This window comes from Myodes glareolus, chromosome 5 (genome assembly GCF_982192425.1).
Source record: "Myodes glareolus chromosome 5, mMyoGla1.1, whole genome shotgun sequence".
NCBI classification, from domain to species: domain Eukaryota; kingdom Metazoa; phylum Chordata; class Mammalia; order Rodentia; family Cricetidae; genus Myodes; species Myodes glareolus.
In genome coordinates, this window is record NC_142030.1 from 17,741,018 (window position 1) to 17,767,022 (window position 26,005).

Sequence of the window (26,005 nt, forward strand, 5' to 3'; positions counted from 1 at the left end):
CTGGGCTTCTGTTTCCAAACTCATTTCTTGCCTGTCTCAATCCATTCAATTCGGATTGAGTCACAGACCCCAGAGATGGACAGAAGATGAGCTTCCCAGTTTGCTCCCTATGCTCCTGTCAGAGTTGCCTGGCTGTTAACCTTGCTGTAACTCCAGATACATTAGGACAGGTGTTGGGATGTGATGACACAGACGGAAGTGTGTTAAGGAGATGGGTCATGGTGCTGGTACGTAGTGAGATCACAAATACACAGCGGCATCTAAACTCCTCTTCATATGCTAACGCGGAATCCATAGGGATTGGATGTACAGCAGATACGCTTTTTTTCTCACCAAGCAAATGTTTCAAACCGTGTTAAATACAATACCTAGCGCTCTTGCTGCCCAACCTGTGAACTATGGCATACGCATGGGGCCCAAATGGTTCCCTAAGGTGGACAAGACAGGGGACCCTTCATCCTGAGGCAGCACTGCTTCTGGGCTACTTGCATTCAGATATTAGCAATCTCATCTATTGGTCATCCAAATATTGCCATCTCTGTACACACAAGGATTTGTTAACTGAAATTCCCTGAAAGAAAATCCACACCTGCAGGGAACGTTCCACCAGGCTGATTAGCTGAGTAGCAGGTCAGTGGCTGTGGAGAGGTTGGGATGTTGCAGGTCCTGAGTCTAATTCTCTTGGGTTATCTTGGCTCCCTAGGCAGTCATTTCCTATTCACCTCTGGGTGTGATCTAACATCCCTGTGACTATTGGATAAATTCTTTCGGGATGTACAAACAGATCCTTCCTGTCCACCAATCCAACCACTAAGAACAGCTATAGACAGCATCGAAGGCCGCTAGGTGAGGCGTCCTTTATGCGCTGGGACCCACCCCCCTGATATTTACACCAATATATTTTAATATTTTTATGATTTTTTCTGTTCTGTTATTGTAAAAGCTTTGTGAAACTGTTACCCATTTGAACACAGTATTTGGGGTAGCCTAAATCTATGTCCCTAGCTCAGTTACTCGTATTTGGCTCCAGATTTATCCTCTTACTGGCTTTGAGGTAGGGGTAGTTTTTGTTGTTGTGGTGGTGGTGGTTTTGTTTTGTTTTTGCTTTATTTTGACCGAACGCTAAAGAACACTGAATAGCACAAGCCAAATACGTAGAACATTGCTCAGGAGACGTCCATGCTTTAAAGAAAAAAAAAGAATCTTGACTATGCTTAGAAGCCCAGTCCTAGAGAGGCTGAGACAAAAACATCATGAGTTCAAGGCCAGACTTCACTGGTTTGTTGAAGACCCCCATCTAAATTCTTCCCAGGAACACATATTCATATTCTACCTCTCCCCTCCCTTCCTCTGCTTCTTTCTCTCTCCCCCTCCCTCCTTCCTTTCCCTTTTGTTTTACTTCTGATGTGCATTATGCATTTTAACAATATTACAAAAGTACAATCAACAGTATATGACCAAATGACTGGTTGTCTAAATCATAGTATTCTGGATAAAACTTCAGGGAAAGGGTAATTTTATATTTTTCAAAAGCCCACTAGCACCCAGTACCACATTGTTCTCTGTTCTCACCTCTTTCAACGTTCAGAGTGTAATGAAGGATAGGACCATTTGTAATGAAAGATAGGCCCACTCTCTTGCTAAATTGCCAAGTGATCATTCAGCATTTTAGGGTCCCACTCTGTAGACTGGAGAGAAAGCCACATCTTTTGACTACAGTAGATGTTCTGAGTTCTAGAGGCATCCTGGCTTTAAAGCCTACAGGCTCCAAATTCATTGTAAGTTTAAACAACTCAGATCATGAGTACAAAATCAAAAAATCAAGACTTAAACACCAACTTAATACTTGAGATTGTTAGAATTTTTAAAAGTCAAAGGGTATAGGCTGAATTTTCTTTTTATCTGCTGTAACTTTACACAGTCTGTTCTTTAATGGCCAGTATGTTTATCTGCTTTTAAAATGCTAATTTGGAATTGGGAAGATGGCTCAGTGGGTGAAGGCACTTGTCATCAAGTCTGACAACCTGAGTTCAGTTTTCTGGAACTCATGTGATGGAAGGAAAGAAATGACTACCACAAGTTGTCCACTGACCTCTAAACAGTGTGCACATGCATGTGTATGCAAGTATGCATGCATGCACATGCACAGAAGAGGGAACGATATCTTTGAAAGGCAAGTTTTGCAACTAGAATAGGATACGATTGTCACTGGGGTCTTGGATGGAACACATGGGCTATCATTTCAGTGGTGATAACAGATCCCCTTTAACCATCTTATGGCATCCTCTCCTATCTGAGAGGCAGGTTAGGGGCAGGTGGTTTGTAGACTTCCTACCTGACAAGGGAATCTTTCAAACCACAAGTTATCAGGCAAAAAACAATTACCAAACGCCACCATGTCCTTTAGATAATGTGTTCAAACATTATAAACCAAGCAACCGTTTGTATCATCATTTCATTGACTGAACTCAGACTTTTTGCTGGAATCTCAAAATGACCAGATGCCTTGCATTAGCAATCTCTGTGATGTTAACAAGGCAGTCATGCAGCTTTGGGTGCCTGAGTTTCCAAGTTGGGAACAAACAACAGTGTCATCTTCCTGAACTCTTAGGCCTTTCCCACTTGGAACCAAGACTCTATTATAGCTTCTGGTTGCTAGTATTCCTCTGGGATTCTATCTATCCTGAGACCAGGAATCATGGTATGATCCAACCTGCCTGTCGAAAAATGAGAATGTATATTTATAAACCTCCCAAGGTAAATAATGTGCTACAGTCTACCCATTTAAAGAGGAGACACAGAGAGTCTCCTAGGATTAAGAAGCTTATTCAGAAGTAATGGCGTGTCACAAAGAGAACACACGTGACTGGAGACTGTGGGTGTAGTCACAGAGGTGGAGGGGAGCTTTGAAAGGCAGCTTGAGGAAAGATGTGTAGGTTCAATAATTCATGGATACAAGGATCAGTAAAAAGAACAGCATTAGTCCAAGGCTGGTGCCTTCAGATGTGTTTTCTGAACAAGGCTGAGGACCTACCGGAGTCTTCCATGAAGTTTTCACTGTCAGGCACGGGTGCATGACATACCTGCTTTAAAACCTTCTGCCATGGTTTGGTTTTGTGCTAAGGTCAAACACGAGAAACTCTATTTTGATTCTGACAATTTACACAAAGAAAAACCAGTCTTAAACTTAAAAGAAAATGTGTGTGCTTATGATGTTCAGACATATCCTTAAATGTTAAATGCTCTGCATATATGAAAATGTTAGCAGCATCATTTAATTTTATTTTGAGCTTTAGTGCTGAGGGCAGAACCACCAGTCCCCTGAGCCACAACCCAAGCCCCATTTGACATGTTTAACAAGCAAATCAAGATGTTAGGACTGATGAAGACTAACAGCTAGAAATAGCACGTGATGGCACTGGGTTAGAGAACTGGACAGATATGAAGGTGGAAACATCAACAATTCTCTGTTCCCCAAAGAGCAGCAACAATGGTTTTAGCACAGACTGTGTTCTCAGATATTTAGGACCCTCATTGCAGAAACATGACACAGAGGGTCCCAGAGCTAAGGCCACACAGATATTTATAGTCTAACAGCTGCAAACTGTCCTTGTACTGAGCAGTGGTCACACAGTAGGTGCTTACATAACCAAGCTGGTTTGGATTCTGTTTGTCTCCTGCAGACCCATGTGTAAAGATCTGCCTCTCAGCATGGTTCTACTGTGAGGCAGGGAAGACCCTGAGAGTGGGGAGCAGTGGGAGGTTTTATGTTGTCTGTGAGACTCCAGGCTCCTTCTCTTCACCTCTTACACATTCCAGTCAAAATGTGCTGTCTTGCACCAGGTCTAAAAGCAATGGCTCCTTAGAGCCATAAACTAGATCCTCTACATCTGTGATTCATAATAACCTTCCTTCTTTATAGTCTGATTGCCTTGGTCATTTTATTACAGAAATAGAAAGCTGACCACCACATTTTCAGCTTCCTCAAAGCCAGCCTCACTGCTCTCCACTAAATTAGGACACAAGAGTCAACTGGAGTCACTTTTTCTACCATTCAGCCATGCTTTCATGATGTAATTCCAACCTAAGGCCTTCTCAGTTAAGAGCAAGAAGAAAGGCCCTATTGAATGGTAGCCAGAGAGAGACTGTGTGATAAGATTCACCTTAGTCAAGCCCTAGATAGCTAGGAGTTTTGTATACACTCTAGCTGGAGGTAATTAAGCTCATAATTTGATATTTGTCTTCTCTTTTATTAATTTTAATTTTAGAATTATTGTGTGTGTGTGTGTGTGTGTGTGTGTGTGTGTGTGTGTGTGTGTGTAGGCACATAGCCACTTCATTCATGTATAAGTCAGAGGACAACTTTGTGGGGTCCGCCTTTCCACCTGTATGTGAATCTCAAAGATCAGGCTTGTGTGGCAAGTATCTTTACTCACTGGAACGTCTCACCACTCCTGTCTGATTTTACAGACAGGGTCCTCCTGGTCTGTAACTCACTACGTGGTCCAGGTTGGCCTGAAACTCACAGCCATCCTTTTGCCTCAGCCTCCCAAGTGCTGGAATTGTATAAGTATTGTAGTAGGAGGCTGCTTGTTTGTTTCCCAGCTATCCTGATCAGAAATAATCACACAGAAACTATATTATTTGCAATGTTGTTTGGCCAATATCTTAACCATATTGCTAGCTAGCTCTTATATCTTAAGTTAACCCATTTCTATTCATCTGTGTATTGCCACACTGTTGTGGTCTACAGGTTCTGTCCGGAGTCTGTCTCCTGCGGAGGCCCAATGGCTTCTCCTTGACTCCACCTACTCTCTCCCTCTGCCTTGCCCTATTCTGCTAAGCCACTGGTCAAAATAGCTTTATTCATTAACCAATAAAAGCAACACATAGACAGAAGGACTTCCCACACCAACGTATGGGTCACCATACCCAGTTATACTTGTGTTCTAAATGATATTTTAGGTAATATGAAAATAATTGTGAGTTTTCAGTGTTTTAAGTTTCTGTCAAGATGTACTTGTCATGTAAAAATTACTCATTTCTTATGTTGTGGCTAAAAATAGTATGTGTGTGTATGTGTTTGTGTGTGTATGTACAAGGTAACGGGTCAAAGTTCTCACATGAGTCTTATTCTCAAAACACACCAGGAAGAAAAATTGCTGTCCTCTGCACCCCCCCCCCCCAGCCTGCCTGTGAAGGATGTCTCCTCCTTGAGCATCCTGTCAGCTGCTGCTCACTTTTGAGAGTCTCAACATTTAGCTCATTCCTTGCCTTCTTCCCAGGACGTTTTTCCAAAATGCCCTAAGCATGCCATATGAATCACCCAGACTATGTTTCTGACAGGTGACAGCCACCTCTATGAAAAAGCCTTCTTTCATTTGCCCCTGTGCCCTCAGGGTCTTCCTCAGTGTCTGTGCATAGTACACACTCAGTAGGTTCTTTTCCTAGAATAGTCAGTGAGTGCTTGAGGAATGCCTTCCCAGTCAGGATCATCCACTGCATTGGGGATTTTCTTGAAGCAATTGTCTCACAAGTCAGCGAAGGGCTGAGATATGACTTGAAGGCCTATGTTTCCGGAGAATAACAGACAAGATGGGGTTGGGGCTTGGGGGTTTATTTAGGAAAGTCATAGGTATAACTGTAAATTCCAATCATAAGCAGGGAAGAATAGGGGCTGATTCATGTCTGGGGACAGCTGAGGATCCTGGGGCCTTCACAGGCAGGGATGTGGAAACAATTCTCCAAGGTCCTAAGCCGCTTGGGCAGTTCCTACTTGTCCTGTTTAGACAGGCTGCCTCTGTTGTATGACCTTGAATAATGGACCCTGCACACACAGATGACTGGGTCACATGCACACAGAGAGTCTAGGAAGTAGATGAAGTTTAAGACTTGGGCCTGGAAACCGGCCTAGACGTCTTGCTAGACTCTCGAAAGACCCCAGACAATTGCGCATTTGTTGCTGTACGCTGTTCCTATATGAGTATGTATAATCTACTTCCCAGTGTCTCTCTCTGGTCTTGAATGTTCTATGCAATTACAGTTCTTTTCAGAATAACAGCATGGACCCTCTCAAGACGGTCCCTTTGGCTCTTCCCAGCACCCCACCACTGACCATGGTCCTCTCTGACTCCCCCTACCCCTGCCCATTCATCTCACAATAAGACCAGTCTCTCATCCTATAGAGCTTTTCTTGACCAGAACCTGGGAGCGTGCAGGCGAGAGCCTTGTTTTCCTGGGACATTCTCTTTCCAGTCTTTCTCTCCCACTCAGAACACAGTTCTCCCCCACCACAGAATTCCATTTCACAGTGAAAAGAAGCACAGGCCCTGGAAGTTTTAATAGAAAAGGTGGCAGCAGAACTCAAGGTCACCCTGGCAACGGAGACCCCCCGGGGATCTGCACCTACATCTGATACAATAACTTCTGACTAAGCTCACCAGTACTAGTTAACTCCAGTTACTCAGTTAATCCACCTTCATGTGGGCAATTCCTCTGCTGCTGACAAGTGTCCGGTAGAGGTAACTCCTCCAACCTCCCCTCACACAAGGTTATTAAACTTCTCACAGAGGAAAGGTCTTTCCTACCCCGGGACATTGGAACTCAGTTTTCCCTCAGCCCCAAACCACTGTTATCCCACACTCAGGAACGGGCTGCTGCCTTCTCATCCTTCACAGCAAGGTATTAAACACCACTTCCTTAAAAACAGGTTTCCCTTGCCCTCTAAAGAGGCTCCTCTACCTTTCTCTGTGCACATCACATTTCCTTCTCAGAATATGAAATTACATACGCATTGATTTACTCCTTGTCTGTACTTTCCTTCAAACCACAAGCAGTACAGAGCTATGCACTCTGACCGTCTTTACCGTATGGGAATCCGTGTGACGAAACACAGCCCCTACCTGGTTAAGGCCTCGACTGATATCTAGGGAGAACTGTTACTGGCTTGACAACAACAGGCATCATTTTTTTTTTCTGACTGTTTCCACAGTGCACAGGAAGGCACAGAGCCCTTGGCTAAGGTCAAGCACTTCTAGCAGGCAGAAGCAAGGGACCTGGCTGTGACAGCAGTCTCTGGGCTCAGAAGTTTCTTTCTCAAGCACACAGGAGATACATGCCACCATCAAGGTTCCTATGGTGTCTGCTGCCTATGGCTTCCCCAACAGGCTAGCTCTTGTGCACTTGCTTTGTGAGCCAGTATGGCCCAGCCAAGGGCAACTCACCAGTGCCAATGAAAGGGTCTTAACCAGGTATCCTGTGACATTTCTTTTCCATAGGATATTTGGTTTTCAGACATGGGTTCTTCACTTATACAGATCTCCCCCGTCCTCACTGAGGAGGAAAAGTAGGTAGACGGTCCCCTTCAACAGCTTCTCAGGGCCTGAGGGAAGAAGCAGCGAGACTTCCAGGGTTCTGGTACTAAAGGAAGTTTCTGAGATTCTGCCCTTTTCTCCACTCTCTCATCTGTGACAGTGTTCAGCCGCAACTGTAAACCCAGGGGGTCATCAGAAGGTTATGCTGAGATCAGGGCCAAGTGTCACTCAGGATCTCCCCATAAGACCCAGCACCACAGATTTTGTACACAGCATAAATGCAGCATAAGTAATGAGAGGAGAGGGAGGGGAGGGGAGAGGAGGGAAGGGGAGAGGAAAGGAGGGGAAAGAAGGGAAGGAGAGGCGAGAGGAAAGGGAGGGGAGAGGAGAGGGGTGATGGAGGGGAATCTTAGCCTCCACCAAGAATTCACAGTCTTGTCCAATCTGGGTTAATCTTGGGAAACTATTGGCTTGGAAGTTACTTGCACCAGCTATTTTTTTTCTTCTCTTCTTTCCTATACAGAGGGAAATTTAGGTGGATGCTTTCTCAGGAGACCTTAAAGGCTGGAGTTTGCATCTAAGACTAATTAAAAGAAGACAGGTACCTCATTTGTGTTACAAATCTCTAGATTTCTGTCCTCCATTAGCCGTTAATGATGTGAACAGTCAAAACATGGTTCAGATGTTAGGTTAGACTTTTGGTCACTGTGACATAAAAATGAGAGGACCAGCTAAGTAAAAGGAAGAAAATGGACGATTGGAGCTCATCGTTGGAGGTTCTGATACATCGTCACTTAACCCTGTCACTTTGGGTCTGTGGTGGCACAAGACATCGTGGCAAGAGGTCTGTCCAGCCCTTAGTACTCAGGAGGCAAAACGAGAGCGAGGAAGGTTGCTGGGATCTAGGTATGTCTACGTAGGCATGTCAGTGATGAACTACCATCCTATCTTCAAAGACTCCACTCAACAGCACTGTGGGCTGGAGACCAGGCATCCATGCAGTAGCCTTTGGAGAGATACCCCTAGCCAATAGCAACTCAAGGAAGGGACTGCTGTCCCTCCCTGGAGATCTCATCAAGAGACAGCTATGACATGCTACCTAACTTGGGACAGGACAACTATGCAATTGAATTTCTTTGAGGTAACTGTGGCAATTGTTCAGCATGGGCTTACCATGACACCCCTGCCAATTATAGCTGGCAGGAGATTTTCCAGCAAGATTTGCATTTAATATAGAACGAAGTATGGGGGGGTCATGGGTGTGCTGCCATGGCAGGCACGTGAAACTCAGAGCTTACTGTCTCCTTCTGCTACAAGATTTGGAGATAGAATCAGGACCTCAGGTTTGAGTGATAAACACTTTCACCCACTAAGCGACCTCACTGATCCAGAAGAAACTGTTTCTTAGGACCTCTGCATTACAGGCTGAGCCCTGCAAACCAAGGAAGTCGGCAACTCGGATGGTGAGTGAGGAAAATGATGACAACACGCAGCCCAACTCAGGCTTCCGCATTGTCTGGTGTTACGCTTATATTTTTGGTACCCACTGATCAATGAAGAGAATTCTCAGTGACAAAAAGCTGTCATGAATTCAGTCATGCTTTTAAATAGAGTCCTCTCTAATTAAATTAGATACAGAAGTATCTACCCATTTTCAAAACATAATGAGAGTACTTATATAGAGCATTCTACATTGGGTCCCCAGACGAAGCTTGGTAAGACGTCTGGATTCCTTGCAATGTACCATTTCTGGCCAGGTGCCGACAGCCTTATTTCAACCACTGACTTGAGACTCTGTATTGAAAGGTCTAGCCTTTGAGGCAGGGTACAGAAAGCCATGGATATGGTGACAAACCCAGCCATACCTTTAAGGACCATAAACCAGCAGACCCTGATTCTGAGTGGGTGGGAGGAGACACATGAGTGGGCCCCAAAGGGCAAGACCAGCAGAAGTCAGCATCGTGGGGTGAAGAAACCTATCCATCAGGCTGGGGCTCAGGACAGGACATGGCTTAGTCGAGGTGGCAGAACAGCCCAGTGGTCTTCGGTGGATGGAGACACAGGTATGGCTCAGGATGTAGTAACTGGGGGCGGGGTGCAGAAAATCAGTGGTCATTGTGGAGCTGTAGGACAAGAAGGAACATTGGGTGCAGAAAGGTTAGCAGACATGGCCCTGTGTGGCATCTTGAATCTATAGAGGTTTTGACTTCACTCGTTTGATACTATTGAGTCTACGGACATCTTTCCATCATCAGGACCGATTTTAGGAGCTGGGGTTGGATGGAGGAAGTTGAGAAGACAGATTGTCAGACAGAAAGATGCTGACAGGGCAATGGAAGTAAGCAAATTCTTCCCACAAGCCTAAGAAAATGGCAGAACATTCCAGTTCCTAAAGCATGGAATTTTATCATGGAAGTAGGGCGAGGCAGAGCTGGAGAGCAATGGCCCAGCAATGAAGATTATTTATTCATTTTCCAGAGGACCAGAGTTCTGTTCCCAGCATCCACATTGGGCAGCTCACAACCATCTTTTCTCCTGCTTCAGAAAGATGCTACACCTCTGGTGTCCTTCTGCACCTGTGCCCATGTATGCACTTGCATGCATGTGCACAGTGTATATGCACATATGTGCACACACACACGCGCATGTGGGCACACACACACATACACACACATTAAAATATTTTTAAAAATTAAAAAGAAAAACAGTATCACAGGGACTCAGAACACACTCCTCAAGATCCTGAGAACCTAAGTTATGTGTTAGGGAGGGGAGAACTTTCCAAGTCCCCCCTCTTTGTGTATTCCACTTGCAAAATGCATTCCATGGGGTAAAACATTAATACTTGGGACCTCACTTCCCAAAAAAGAAACTGAGAGTGGAACAGCTTTCTGGGCAGAATCTTTGTGGGCTCTCTTGATTCAAATCCTTATTGTAATTCAGGAGCCAAAAGCTTTTCCACACCGCCCCCACAACTCAGCCCAAAGCTGCCTCTCCAGACTGGAGGCACGCTCCTAGAAACAGCCCCTCCCCGGGCCCAGCAGAAATGCTCCTAGAGACAGCCCCTCCCTGGGCCAAGCAGAAAAGCTGTGAAGCTTTTGTTTGTGCCTCCGAAACAGGATGATTAATGTGGAGACCGGCATGCCTTAAAAAGGATCCCTGAGACTGGGGATGTTATCTAACGACACGTTTCTCCAAAATGCTCTCCATACACTTCCCAGCCTTCCCCACTGAACTCACCCAGTGGAGCAGAGTGAAAAGACCAGAACAGTGCAATGCAAGACAAACACACAACAGCAGTGTTTGGAATAGCAAAAAGTTCCAGTAAAGGGCTAAAGTCAAAACACCCCCTCTAGCAGCAGGAGGATGGAGGTGGTCGGGTGGGTGCGACACCTCTGCCCCGAGACTAACCTTCATGCAAGACAATAAATGAAACCTTCAGCATGAAGGGGAAAGGCACAGCCTAAGAAAACAGTGTGCACACGGTAGACTGGGAGTCCTGTCACTACCCAATGGGACACATTTTGCCAACTTTCCCCTGAGAAAGACAGATTCTTGGCAAGAGAGGATTTTGGTTAACTCAAGAGGAGAATTATCAGGCAAAGTCCTTAATCATCCTTCAGGTGTGTGCTAGCCCCCACAAAATCCTTCAAGGTAGCAATGGTTCCTACTCAAACAAGTTTCTACCCAGCTCATGCCTCAGGCATACAAGTCGGATCTGGGAGCTTCTTTGTCTTTTTTTTCTGTCTTGACCACTCTCAGTGTGAAGCAGAATTTCCACAGGTTGGGAAGGTTTGGCCAGTTTCCTTCCCCACTTCACCCCTTCCTTTTACAACATAGGCCAAGTTCAACACCTGTTGTTAATCCCAGAGGTCACCAGGCCCTGATAAGCAGAAATAACTGCATGTCATCTACTCTCTACTGCATGTGGCTTTGTGCCAATGGTCCCTGGGATGGAACGACTGCGCCCACTCCTTCCTTTTTCCAAGTGAAATCCTGGCTAACCTCTCCCCCCACTAAACTCAGGTGACACATGGGAAATTGGCCCCATCCCCATCTCTAGAGATAGGCAATGCCAATTCTCTATGAATCACACTGTTTACTAGGGATTGACTTTGGAACACAGGCCTGTGTTAGGCATTGTTATTAGCTAGAGGTAGGCATTGGATCTAAGTTGGTCCCATACGGCTGGGGTCCTCTCTGCTCTCTATCCATGTAGCCAGAGAAGCATGCTCCACCTGCTGCTGTGGGTGGCTATCTCAGAACCACGGGCAGAGAGCTGACGTGTGCAGGTGGGATGAACGAGGAGTCCTGGATGTGGAGCCAGAACCTGAATCCTTGTATACTAGAAGGCTGTTTGACTCAGTACTTCCTGGTGTGGGAGACAAGAGATGCCACGATTTTTTAAAGCAACTTTGGATTGAATGTTGTTACTTATAGCCAAAAGCATCCTAACTGATATAGTTTATCTCTCTTCTCTCCCCCTTGCTCCTCTTCCCCCCTCCCCGTCCTCCTTCTTTTCTCTTCTGTCTTCATCTCCCCTTTCTATCGCTCTCTCCTTCCTTCCTCCCTCCCTCCCTTCCTTGTCTACTACTGCTGTTTACTCTGTGTGATGTGACCTTAGGCAAATTCCTCAGCCCCACTAGCCTTTGGTGTCTACATGTTTAGCAGAAGAGCTAGACTAGAATGGCCTGTAAGATCCTTTCCGATTTCTCCACTGATAGCAGAAAGCTGTAGAATTTTCAGCATGTCTACTGAAAAGACAAGTGTCACGTTGAGGAGGTGCGCCACTGAAACGAGCTTGAACTAGTTCGAGCTGAAAGCAGAGAGTTGCCAAAGCGGTGAGGAGATGCCTGGAGAGGACCCGAAGCGGGCTCCGGCAAACAGCAGCCTTCAAGTCAATGAGCACAGAAAATCAATGAGGCGAAAGCTGTGGACCCCTGAGAATGGACGAGGTGAAAACAAACTGACCACAAAATTGTATGCTCCCTTTAACACTCAGCCAAATATTCACTCAATTGCCCATTACTCTGTGTGCCTGCTGGAACTGTTTACCTGGAGAAGATGAGGAGAAAGGGCTCCAGCAGTCTTATTCATGGGGAAAGAATAGTAGAAAGAGCTGGAACAAACAGAAAATCAGAATGCTGCTGCATGAGTCCAGGGGCCCTTGTCCATCTTGGAGATGTTTTTATTGATGCATACCCATTGTTTTGGGTTTCATGAGGGCATCGTCTTATGTCTACAATCTACTTTGAGTATATTCCCCCATGCCAATCCATCATTTTTCCTTTCTATATTCATGTGGACATTTAGCTACTTAGAGTCTCCAGTTATTGTGTGCTATAGTCACCAAATGCAGGTTCAGTTCAGAGCAGTTTTGCTCCAGTAAACAGACAAAAGCCTTCCTGTTGGCAGGCCTGGGAGTGTAGCTCAGAAGTAGGGACACACATAGCATGCCCAAGGCCCTGGGTTCGGTCCCCAGCAGAAAAATGAGGGGGAAAAAAAGAATTGTTTGTAGAAAAAAATAACTTTCTGTTTCTGCAATCTACTGCCACCAAGATGATAAAAGTGTAGTTTAAGCATTATTATTATTATATTATTTTCTCTCCTTCTCTCTCCTTCTCTCTCTTTCTCTCTCTCTCTCTCTCTCTCTCTCTCTCTCTCTCTCTCTCTCTCTCTCTCTCTGTGTGTGTGTGTGTGTGTGTGTGTGTGTGTGTGTGTGTACAACTATCAGGAGTCAGCTCCTTCTACTATGTGAGCATCAGACTCATGTTAATGTCAAGGTATCTTTACTCTCTAACCCATTTTGCCAACCCCAGATTGACGGACTTATTGATTGATTGATTGATTGCCTTACTTTCACTATGTTGCCAGGACAGCCTAGAAACTCCTGATTCAAGAATCCCTTCGCCTCAGCCTCCAGAGGAGATAGGCCAATAGCCATGCACTACTACTCTTTGCTGTTGAACACAGGTAATGGTGTGGCTGTCGGTTCAGGGATTAGAATAACGGGTGCTCGGTCTCGAGAACCTAGGAACAAGCTCAACCTTCTGTGTCTTAAGTAGCAATGGTCATGAGAGCTTGGGAGCAGAACTACTGAGACCTGCATTAGGAAGGGAACGAATGCTTCTTAACACTGACCCTACGGAGCCCAATGTCATAGAGAAAGACCCTGCCATGAAATCCAAAGCAATGCTTCATTGATAAACTTGGTAAAAACACATCTGAAAGAAGATGCTTCATGAAAACAGGGGCTGGGAAACGGAACAAAGGCGATGACAGGTGGGAACTGTGCCTGGAAATAATGACGGGCTGGGGTCCAGGCTAGCAGCAAAATTTGTACACTAGGAGCTGTCAACTGTGGGTGACATTAGAATCATCCGAAAAAAATCAAAGACGTCAACCACGGTGCTTGAACCCCACCCCAACAAGTTTTTATTCAGCTGCTCTGTGGTGGAGCTTACGTGTTGAAATTGCAAGAAGGGAAATAATGGTTTAAATCAGCCCTCACCGCTGATCTTCAGGCGCTCGTGTTCCCCAAAGGGCCATGCGTTAAAGGCTTAGGTCTCTGCTTGGCCGTATTGAGAAGCACAGCCTGGTGGGAGGTCTTCTGCTCATGGGGTGTGCCCTTGGAAGACATAATGACTCAGAGGTTAGGAGCACTTGCTGCTCTTGGAGAGGACCTTTTCATTCTAGTTCTCAGCACCTACACTAGCAGCTCACAACTACCTGTAACTCTAGCCCTAAGGAATCTGACACCCTATTCTGAATCTGAGAACCCCCATATGCATATGCAAATACACAAACAAACACATAGCTACACAAATAAGAAACATGATTTTTTTTCTTAATTCATTAAAAATAGATTTGTAAATTTTAAGGTCAGTGTCTATACTCACGCCCCCATGCTTGAGGTTCTAGAAAGCAGTCAAAACCACTCAAAGAGCCTGGGAACTTGGTCCAAGATTATATGTTGAGTAGAATACCTGGGTGGGGGGGGGCTTGGAGTCATGGAAACGTTTCTCAGGTCTCGAGGTTGCATTTCTAACTCATTCACTCAACAAGACCCAATGTATTCATTGTTGTTTGAAACTGGGTCTCTCTCTGTGCAGCCCAGGCTGTCTTTGAACTCACAACCCTCTTGCCTCAGCCTCCTGAGTGCTGAGACTCGGATCAATGCCATTGCACCCAGTCCATTAGTGTGCTTGTTAGATCGCAGCCTTGAATAGATGCATACTGAACCTCCCAACATCACAAGCACAGTTCTGGGCACGCTGTACATTTGCCGAACTGCTTTCATGTGTGTGTGTGTGTGTGTGTGTGTGTGTGTGTGTCTGTGTCTGTGTCTGTGTGTGTGTGTGTGTGTGTTCTCAGATCATCATATGATGGACACGTAGATTATCCTCCCCAGTGTACAGAAGAGGGCACTCAGAGCTGACAGGGTAAATGGCTTCATCCAGAAGCTAACTCTATAAAGCCATGATTGAAAGGTGGCTCTCTGAAACCTAATTTTTGGAAGAAAAACCCAAGAATACGGAAATGTGATTAAAGATCCACTACCCAATGGCCTAGACGATCTGCCAAGGAGCACCAAATGCACGCGTTCCACTGCAAGCCTCCAGCCATGAGCGAGCAGCCCGCGCAGAACCCGATTCTCATCAGCAGTTCATCACGCGCCGTGTGCCAGGCACTGCGCCAAGGAGTCGCAAGCGCATTTTTCATTTAAGTTAATAATCTCTGTAAACCTGTGTAGCAGGCTTTTTTTCTCCCGGAAACACAGCCCCTTCCCACCTTTAACCCTTTATTTTCTTCTTCCAAGGAAAACTTCTTTGGACCTCAGCACAGACATTGCCTCCTCATAAGAGGCATTCAGAGAACAGCCTACTCCAGGGTTTTCAAGTATTTTGAAGGCCCTTCAAGACATTTAAACTTAAAAAAAGAGAGAGAGTTTTTTTTTTAATTTTATGTGGGTTATATTATACTAACATTTCTATAAAAAGAATGCAAAACATTAATTGGTTATTTCATTTAAAATAACAATAAAAGTTTCATTGCAAGGTAACATAAATCATGTACTTTTATAAAAAAAAGGTTATTTTTTTCTACAAGATTTTTCTAGAATAATCTTTTCCTAAAAGATTATCGAAGTGGCCTGGTTTATAGTTTTGCAGTTCTCTTTACTGCTCAGTGTAAGAGGAAGGATTTGGACTCCATTGTTCCTTCACCATTCAGCCTGATGGGATACATGGTTTGAAGTGAAGTAATGGAAGAAGATCTGACCTTGTAGAATTCTGTAGTTAGACAAGGATAAGCAATATGCTAATAGACTCCAAGTGGCTTTCACCCATTCCCAATTTTGTGACATTATACACTGGTCATTTAGAAAAGAGTAGTTTGCTCAGTTAGGCTGATCTCTCAAATGTTGAGACATCGCATGACACCCAGTCAATATTAAATGCATTAATGTCAATGTTGACCTCATCAAAACAAGCAAACAAGCAAGCAAGCATGCAAAAAACACCACTGGGACTCTTATCAAGTACAGAGGGGAAGACAGAAGTTTTCCAAAAGTTTAATTTTTACTTGGGAGCTTGAACTTTATTATTGGTAACAAATATTGTCAGTTACTTTCTCAAAATGACTCAGTACTTTCTTTGAGAAAAAAATATCCAAGTCTTCCTAACAGTGATTTTCCAATTAATCAATCCATCCATCAATCATCTTTTAAGTAAAAGTAGAGTTGCATGAAGGCAAACAAAACAAAGCAGCTGGTCTAACTGGTAACTCCAGCCATTCCATGAGTGCTTTTCCTGAAGGTTAACTATGACACTCTGGTTTGCAACAAACGCTATATGTACCCTTCCTGCCAAAATTCGGATCTGGAATGTTCCCAAAGGGCCACATGGTAGAGAGTTGTTTCTCAGCCCACAGAGCTATGGGCATTGGTAAGACCTTTAAGAGGAGGGGCTGAAGGAACTTTAGGAGACTATACTAGACCTTAAATCCTTAAAGGTGTGCCCTGGAAGGGGATACTGGGACCCAGTCCCAGTTCCTCTCTTTCTCATATGCTGACTGATGTGAGCAACACCATTGTATATTCTATAAATAGGGCACTGCCACATGACAAGTCCAGAAGCATCACTTAGTGAAATCTCTGAAACCAGAAGCCCAAATCAATCTACTTATAAGTTGATTATTTCCAGTATCTGTTCCAATACCAACACACTTCTGGTCTTTCTACAAATTATTTAAATGTGAGGTGACGACAGCAAAATAGGCAATGATAACATTCTGTACTAAAAGACGTGTGAACACGTTCTCTCAGTCTAAAAGGTTTAATATACTGTACTAACCTTCTTCCTGTGTTGTCCGGAGAGGAAGCCAAGGGTGAGACACAGCATCAGGGTACTTTATTAGGGCTATTTGAACACAGACTCTCTGGTACCTTGGGAGCTGATCTGCTAATCAGTATGGATGCTAAGTTACAGGAAGGTAGCATGCAAGGTGCGGATGTTCTTGAGAACTTCCGCCCTCCCTCCATCGTCCCACTCCATTAACTGGTGACTCGTAGCATGAGATCCCCATTATGTGGAATTCTCTTTGTTTCTCACTTAATATCTATTACTCACATTTGAACATAAGTTCCTCTTGAATTCCAAATCTCCAGTGTCTAGCTTAGTAACTGCCACATGACAGGTGCCCAGTCTTTTTGTCTTTGAAGGTTTTGTTTTTGAAACAGGACCTCAATATGTAGCCCAGGTTAGCCTCAAACTCACCCGTATCCTCCTGCCTCTGCCTCCTGAGTGTTGGAGTTACAGACGTGTGGTATTGCACCTGGTTAATCAATCATTTTTGACAGATCAATGAACTTCCCCCACTTTCTATATGAAGAAGCCTAAACTCGAGGGATCGGTTCATGTTGAGAGGAAGAGGTGAGTCTTTGGACTGAAACTGAATTTCCTGCTGACTTATCAGTAGTCAACCAACAGGGGAAGGTGAATTTGATAGAAGATTCTACAAAATAACATTTCATTCTCGACTACACTAAAGAATAGATTTCAAGTCCGGGAGACCCAAAGGATGACTTCCTGCTTTTGCTTGGTTCAGCTGGTTTTGTTGTAGCAAAAGAGACTAGGGTAGGGAGGGGTATACTAGCCTTTACCTCTAGCTTGAAGCAGAAGTATGGTTGGGGGAGCCTGCAACTCTGGCAGCCCTCAGCAGGTTAGCCTTAACCCTTTCCTGCCTCTTCCTGGTCCCACCCCTTGCTGTTCACCGCCTACCATCTCTGCCCTACTCTTTCTGTCACCAAAAGGCTTTTTGTTTTGTTTTGTTTTGTTTTTGTTTTTTTGACAAACAGGACCCACTGGAATGTTGCAGCAAAGAGGAAGTTACAACTTTTCTACCCCAACCAGAAACTGCAAATGTCAAGGAAAATCCTGCGGGCCTCACCCACTCCCACTCAGAAACAACATCTGAACAACCGAATGGCCAAAGGTGATTCGGACAGGGGCACTCAAAGCCCTGATGCTTCAGCTGTGGCTCCTGCCTGGGGTCGCAGCTAATAGGGAGGTTGAGGCAGGAGGATCAGTTGAGCCCAGGAGTTGGAGATGCACCTAGACGACAGGAAGACCTATGAAGAAAATAAGGGAGGAGTTGAACTCATCATGCCTTTCTGGTGACCCGCCTTCAGATCCGTTCGCTTTCATGAGTGTAACAGAAAAGCTGGAGACCCAGATTCTAACCCCAGGGCTGCTTACGATTATTTTCCCAGCTCAGCCATGTAAAATGATAGATCATGTGCCTGCTAGGTCTAGCATCAAACTCTTTCTTACTCAGGCCGGTCACCTACAAAGGTCATAGCCGAGTGAAATCATTTTCCCACCCGACTAAGGACTAACAGGACCTGCGTCTGTCTGTCGGTCTTTGGAGATTGCCTGCTTTGCACAGTCCTTCCACCTCTAACAGAAACAGCCTCTGACCGGGGTTCTCAACGTGTGGGTCGAGACCCCTGGGGACCCGAAGGACCTTTCCACAGGAGTCGCCTAAGACCCCCGGGAAGCACAGATATTTACATTACGGTTCATAACAGGGGCAAAATTACAGTTATGAAGTAGTGATGGAAACAATCTTATGGTCGGGAGTCACCACAACATGAGGAACTGGCTTAAAGGGTCGCAGCTTTAAGAAGGTTGGGAACCACTGAATGGACCATTCATCAGTGTGACTGCTCTGTCTCATAGCTGCCAGTCAACCCAAGCATACAAAAAGATCCAAACAACAACAAAAACAGGGGTTGGACTCAGCATCCTCTCCTTGAATCGGAGTTTGGGGCTGCCTGGGTGCTGGGGTGCAGAGCACCTGCAGCTCTGCGCAGGGGAAATGGGGCGGGAACGGGGAGCAGCTCCACGCGGGCCCCCTGATCCGAGTGTTTTTCCTGCGCCAGCCCTGCAGAAATCTTCAAAGGCATGAGAGGAATGAGCGAGGTTACAGGGGCGCATTATCAGCCGCTCGCCCCCTTTCACCAGCAGGACCATAATCCCCTCTTTGTGCTCGCTGCAAGAGCCCAGAGCCACTTGTAATTCCTCTCCCTTTTCCAGGTCCGCCGTGGAGACCCGCCGGGCTCTTAAGTCCCTCGATCCTGCACCGGGTAGCGCCGGGAGGGTGGCGGATTCCGGCGCGGTCCTCGGCCCACACAGCCTCGGGCAGCGATTCCCACACTCTCGGCCCGAGGGTGGCGATGCATTCAGATGAGGGGAGGAAGTGGTTCAGCCAGGACCTGGGGCAGGCAGGGGCGATGATGCCTCCCGACTGAATCCTTCAACGAAAACACTTTCAGGATCCTTACAAGTGAAAGCGCTCAAACAAACACACAGGCGAATCCGCACTAGTATGGGCGCCCAGCCGACTGAACTAACGTGCGCTCACTTTCAGATCCACTTTAGGGCCCAGGAGTTCAGGAATTGATCCGAAACTCCCTTTGAGTAGAATAGGAAAACGGGAATTTCCTACCTTAGGGACGACGGTAATGCCCCACTGGGTGCTACAAGGTAAAATTAAAAAAGACTTGAAAGAGAAGAGAAAACGGAGGTGTGTGTTTGGGGCGGGGGGGGGGGCGGCACCTGTCAGAAAAAAAAAATAGTAAGGGACTTTCTCTAGGTGTCAGGCCCAGCTGTACACTGTTGTAGTATTTAATCTCACACAGTTCCGGGTGTGAGACATTTGACACCACAGCATGCCGGCATACATGTCTGTACACGTATACATATATGCACATGTATATGTATGCATACACACAGACGTCTCAGTGGTATCTGTCCCGTCCAGAACCCCACACGTTAGCTCGGAAGCTGGAATAGTTCATTTCCAAGCCAGGCACCCAGCCTAGAGGTTTTCAGCAAACTCTCTTGAAAGGACAAAGTCCCCGAGTCCTGCTCCTTTTGTTTTGCAAAACGAGACTAGTGGGCAGACCCCTGGGAATTCACCTGGTTTCAGGTGACTCCCAGCCCCTCCCACCTCCCCAGCTCTTTTCATCTCTTCAAGCCCCAGTTTCTTTAACAAAGCTGAGCATGACCACTGTTGACTTCTCAGGAATGTTGTGGAAATCAGTGTGCTTACAAGTACTTTGCCCAGCAGAAACCACTTCTCAACTGTAATTTCCATCGTCCTAGTAGAACTGAGGCCCTAATCACATCCCCAGAGAAGGCCACCAGTGTGTCTGTCTTATCACCCCTCAGAGACACTTCCGCCTCCATTATGGATTACACAGACGATGGAAAATCTCATTCCAAGTACCCAGCGCCCCATCCATTATTAGAATTCTTTCTTCAACATGTTGAATATTGAATTTAGGTTGCTTCCCACAGGCACGTCCTTGTAACTGAGAGACAAATTACAAGGCACCGTGTTGGTTCTCTGGTTATTATCCCAGACTAGAAGAGAAATTTGTTTGTTAGGCATAAGGACAGCTAGTGAAGTACCAGCTCTTCTCATTGGCTGTCTACTCAGCTCATGGCTATACAGGAATTTCGGCGAGACTTTGCTCAGGTCCATAGTGTCCATAGTGCTTTTTAAAATCCTTCACGAGGGCCGGGCGGTGGTGGCGCATGTCTTTAATCCCAGCACTCGGGAGGCAGAGGCAGGCGGATCTCTGTGAGTTTGAGGCCAGCCTGGTCTACAAGAGCTAGTTCCAGGACAGCCCCCAAAGCCACAGAGAAACCCTGTCTCGAAAAACCAAAAAAAAAAAAAAAAAAATCCTTCACGAGGATGTGGTCAATGACATCCTGCAAAGGAAGAGAACACATGCGTAACTCTGCACACAGCTGGCTTGAAAACCCTGTGTGTCTTCTGCACACAGTAGAAAGCAAGCACTTCTCTGGACTTGAGAACCAGCATGTGGAAAAGTAGCCCAAGCAGTGGAGTGCTTCCAGGAGAAATGCCTTCTATGGACCAAAAGGCTGCAAGGGTAGGACTGCTGCCTTGCTCAAGATTAGAAATGTCCCCAGACTCAAGTGCTGCACCCTTGGCACATGGCCGAGCTGATAGGTGGGATCTAGTGAGACAAGCTGGTCACTGAAGGCCTGGAAGGGATATCCTGGCTCTAGTCCTTTCTTCCATTTTGCCTCCCTGACACTGTGAGGAGAACATCCTGCCGTGATACCATGCCACCACAGAGCCAAGGCAACAGGGAAGAATAACCATGGATTGAACCTCTGCATCCAGGAGTCAAAACAAACCTCCCGTTCCTTATTGCTTGTTTATCTCGGGTACTTGGTCACAGCAACGGAATCCAACTAACAGGTACGTTGTCCGAGGCAAGAATATCCACAACCTGTGAACTCTGACTACCCTGTCAGGAGGAAAACTTACGTCTTTTAGGAAAATAGAATTCTTTGTTTACTATAAAAATGGCAAATCATCAAAGAAAGAATAGTCCCTTTGATATCACAACTTGCCACATTCCCCGTTTTACTCCACTGATCAGAGAACTTGGACACAAATTTGTTCTTTTTAGTGCAAGAACAAACTTTTATTATAAATACTTCCACACTATTTTTTTTAAGACAGGGTTTCTCTGTTTTGAAGCCTGTCCTGGAACTAGGTCTTATAGACCAGGCTGGCCTCAAACTCACAGAGATCCACCTGCCTCTGCCTCCTGAGTGCTGGTATTAAAGGCGTGCACCACCATCCAGCCCTCCACACTATCTTACATTGTGATGTCCTGGAACCCTGACTTAATGATTTCTCTGTTAGTATACTATATATTCTAGGTGTTGTATCTGTATTGTGGAACATCAGAGGAATATAAATGAATAAGATAGTAAAGATTTCTGAACTCTGGCTGAGACCTGAGCCTTAACAAACACCAAAGGAAGAGAATTACATACTAATGTATATTAATGAGTTAATATTAATGACATATTTGCTCCAGAGAGCATGAAGCCACTTCAGAAGCAGAGTTTGTCAATGAAGCAAAAACAATCAAGGAAGTTAATACTCTTTCTAAACCAAGCAATGTTCCATCTCTTGGCAAATATTGTGTCCTAGTGACTACTGTCCTGCTCAGCAGCCTTCATCAGCTCTACCTGACCCCAGCCTTGGGACTTACCCTTGCTTTATATTCAAAGGTTGTGCCTGCTTTGTTTATGTTTCAACGGTTTTTAAAAATTTTAATGTAACTGAATGTCACTTCATTTTGACTCAGAATCCATAGTTATATACTAAGACATACGTACAAGAACCATATTTTTGTGGCAATAGTTATTATATTATGCAAAGTGTCCTGCTCTCCTGCTATTTTTCCTTTGTTTCTTATATCCTTGGACAGTTTCCCATGTCAGTACTAAAATTATATTGTCCTTAAATGGAAATACGATGTTGAGAAGTCTGACTTAGCTAATCTATATAAGTCATACAAGACAGTGTCTAAAGAAAATTTTGTTTCAGATAACTTACAAAATTGTTTCCTTGAGGTTCTAAATTCAAAACACCTACTTGGTAGAGCAAGGTCACAATAATCAGATACAGTCATATTTGGGGATAGCTTAGTTGTTTTACTGAAAAGCCTTTGTTTCATAATAAAAGACAGGAAGGTAAGTGCCACTATTCAAATATTTTCCATTATGAAAGCAGGAGACCCGACAGACAGCACTAGGGTTGGTGCCACCTGAAGCTAAATTATCACTTAATATACATAGGGAGCAGCTGATGTCCAGAAGTGAGCACCAAGCTTCTTGCTAACATGATGAGCAATGGCCATCTGTCCCCACAAAGCCAGGCAGCGTGACCTTCAGTCCCAGCATTTGCCAGCATCACTCTTTCCCCGCAATGAAGGATGGGAGGGGGGAAAAATGCCTGAAGAATTTTCTGTTATGGACAGCAACAAAGACAAAGTTCTTGTCCCTGTTTTACTACAAAATTTTCAAAACAAAACAGCAGCAGCAGCAACAGAGAAAGGATCAACAGGAATCTGGGCAAAAAGTTAAAGAACAGAGCTGAGTGAATCTATTTTCCTTATAGGAAGATAATGTACATAATTAATATGTACTCAAAGAGCAAAACAGAATGCAAGCATTATGCTAGAAATTCCTTCATGTTTCATTAATCTAAAGTACATGAGGATATCAAGCTGGAACAAAAGGCACAGATCAAAACCTCCTACCACCAAACGTCTATTGACAAAGCGCACCTGACACTCAGAGGTGACTGCTGCTGTTGGCACAAAGTACACACTCAGAGAGATAGGTGAGGGCAAATCACTGCAAAGATACAACCTTGCAGGCGAGGAGTTTGGTGTTAGAGTGGCTCATTAAGTCCTTATGTGAACTGAATGCATTCCCCCATTTGTCTGTCAACTGAATGCATTCTTCACTGTGTCTGTCACACAGGAATCATTAGCATCATCAGAACAAAAAAGAGAGGAAGGAGGAGGCTTCCTCTTAGTGGGAATCCAGCATTGGGCAGAGGGTAAGATAACCATGTCCAAGATCAACACTGCCAGACATCATATAATGTTTTTCAAAGCCAATGCCGTTCTCATGATATCTAACAAATATGGATGTAGCCTGTTATTTTTGTAAAGAACTCCATTTTTCCATAACCTTTATCTTAGCTCTTGGGATTTTTCAGACTTTTAAAAAATGTGTGTCATTTCTTAAGAACTTGGTTTGACACACTTAAAGAAGCAGGAAACATTCTAGAGAGCAGTAGGCTCATCATGATTGGTTGATAGTTAATGGATAGTTTAAAACAACTAGTATAGCACATCCTCAACGCTCCTAGCACAAAGAAGTACTGCTGATCTAAGGTGACAGATATGCTAATTAATCTGATCTGTTCATTACATGTTACATACAGTACATGTCACACTGTAATCCGCGAATAAGTAAAATTACTATGTATGGACTAAAAACAAAATATGCTTTAAAAATGTAAGAAATAGGAACACATAAGACAGGAGTCAGTCCTTCCCTCAGCCTGTGTTGAGGAATAAAATGCTACACCATGGAGAAAGCCATAAAGATGCTGTGGGATAACGCTTTTGTACACTGTCAAGATTTGTCACTCATAATGGTTTAATAAAACGCTGATTGGCGAGTAGCCAGGCAGGAAGTATAGGCAGGCAACCAAACTAAGAGAATTCTGGGAAGAGGACAGGCAGAGATGTAGTCACCAACCAGACACAGAGGAAGCCAGATGAGAATGCCTTACTGAGAAAAGGTACCAAGCCACATGGCTAAACACAGAATTATGGGTTAATTTAAGTTGTAAGAGCTAGTTAATGATAAGCCTGAGCTATTATTAGATCAAACCACTTATAATTAATATAAGCCTCTGTGTGTTTCTTTGGGACTGAATGGCTGTAGGACCAGGCAGGATAGAAACTTCTGTATATATAAAGATTAATCATTGCTTACCTGGGGTGTAGCTCAGTGATAGACTGATAGTTTAGCATGCTCAAGTCTCTAGGCTTGATTTCCCCCAATATCAAAAAAGAAGAAAGGTTATTCATTATTTACTCTAAAGATTCTGAAGGGGGCATGGCTTCAGGAAAGGTCAGTGCTCTATAATTACACCTCTCACTTTTCTGTTTTCCTATGCTCTGTGTATTAGTTTCCCACACAAATGTTTGTCAACTCAGACCCCAGAGATGAGTAATAATACTTCATGTATCCTAAGATCTTCTTACTAGCATCCCAGGGAGCAAGAAATCTGAAATATTCCTGCTTCTGCCTTCTGAATATGAGAATTAGAAACCATGGGTCACTGCGCTGATGCCTTAGGTTCTCTTTTGATACAGGAGGGGAAGTTCTCTGTAAATTTCCCCTTGTGTATTTATTATTTTTCTCTTCACACTGACCAAACACCCAACAGAAGTAATGTGTGGAAGGAAAGATCAACTTTGGCTCACGATTTCAGAGGGCTCAGTCAGTCATGATGGAGGAGGCCTGGCACAGTATGTCAGCTCACTCCAAAACAGCCATGGAAGGAGAAGAGGCACTATAGAGTAAGGATGTATCCACTGATCAAGTTCCTCCAAAGGCTCTGCCTCCTAATAATGCCAGCATCATGTGAGTCAATTGAAGGATGGATGCATTGATTAGGTCAGAGCCCCCAGGATGTAATCATCCTCGGAAATGAAGTCACAGAGACACCCAGTGGTGTGCTTCACTTACTTCCTATGTGCCAATTAATTCAATCACATTGACAACTAATACTAATCATCACACCTTCTATTGTGTTGGTGACAGAGTGTTAGGTCCATCCGCAGACCAATCACTAACAAAATGAAAACAAGCTTCTGCCAATCAAAATTGAATCTTGAGATGAAATCCCAACAGCAGCCAGGAGTAAAGATGTGGGCAAAGGCTTCTGGGAAGATGAAGAACGCTATTTCAATGTCTAGCCCAGTAGGCCAGGCCTCGTTTTCTCCCCACACTTCAAAACATCTTCTATCACATGGAACTGCCAGGACTTTAACAACAACAACAACAACAACAACAGAGTTCCATGTAAAATAGCCATGCATGGAATGGGGATGTATATTCAAAATCTGTTTTTATGTTTTTCCAGACATTTATCTATGGTTTTTTCATTGTTCTAATGTTTTTTTTGTGTCACCTGTCAATACCTCTCTGTCAACTCTTAGGGCTATCTCTGAGTCTTCTTTCATAGTACACCCTATGTCTGAATACCTTTGCATGAATAAGTCTTACACGTTGAATTCTTTTTCACTACAGAAATTGAAAACTCAAGTGAGCCTACTTATGGATATTAAATTCAGAGTGATATTGTTGAAACCATGCCTTCAGTTCCCAGGATCAAAACTGCCTCTCACAAGACCATCTGGGCAAATTCCCTCAGTAGTAACAGAGTATCACACAGCAGAAGCATTTAACTGAGGGTGGAAAAACAATGGTCTTTGAAAGAAGGGAACTTGTCTGATCACCCAGTGGCTGACAGCTACCTTCTGCCTCTTCCCACAGCTCAGCTCTACACCAGGTGTCAAGTTCAAACCTGACCTATGTCAAAACACGCTCAGACAACTGCACTTCCAAGCTCTGGCACATATTGTTTGCCCCATCCTTATAGAAAATTATAAGGAAACTGTTGACCCACACACTCAAAGAAAAATGAAATAAAACCAAATGTGTGTCACTTGAAAAAGAAGGCAGAGTTTGAAACTTAGATTCTTC

At 44.5% G+C, this 26,005-nt stretch overlaps 1 protein-coding gene across 1 annotated transcript in view; it reads right to left on the minus strand.

Moving 5' to 3' along the window:
* LOC125401974 (uncharacterized) overlaps positions 1-26,005 on the minus strand; it is a 90,124-nt gene that overhangs the window by 52,132 nt on the left and 11,987 nt on the right. The gene's annotated exons all lie outside the window — the stretch shown is intronic.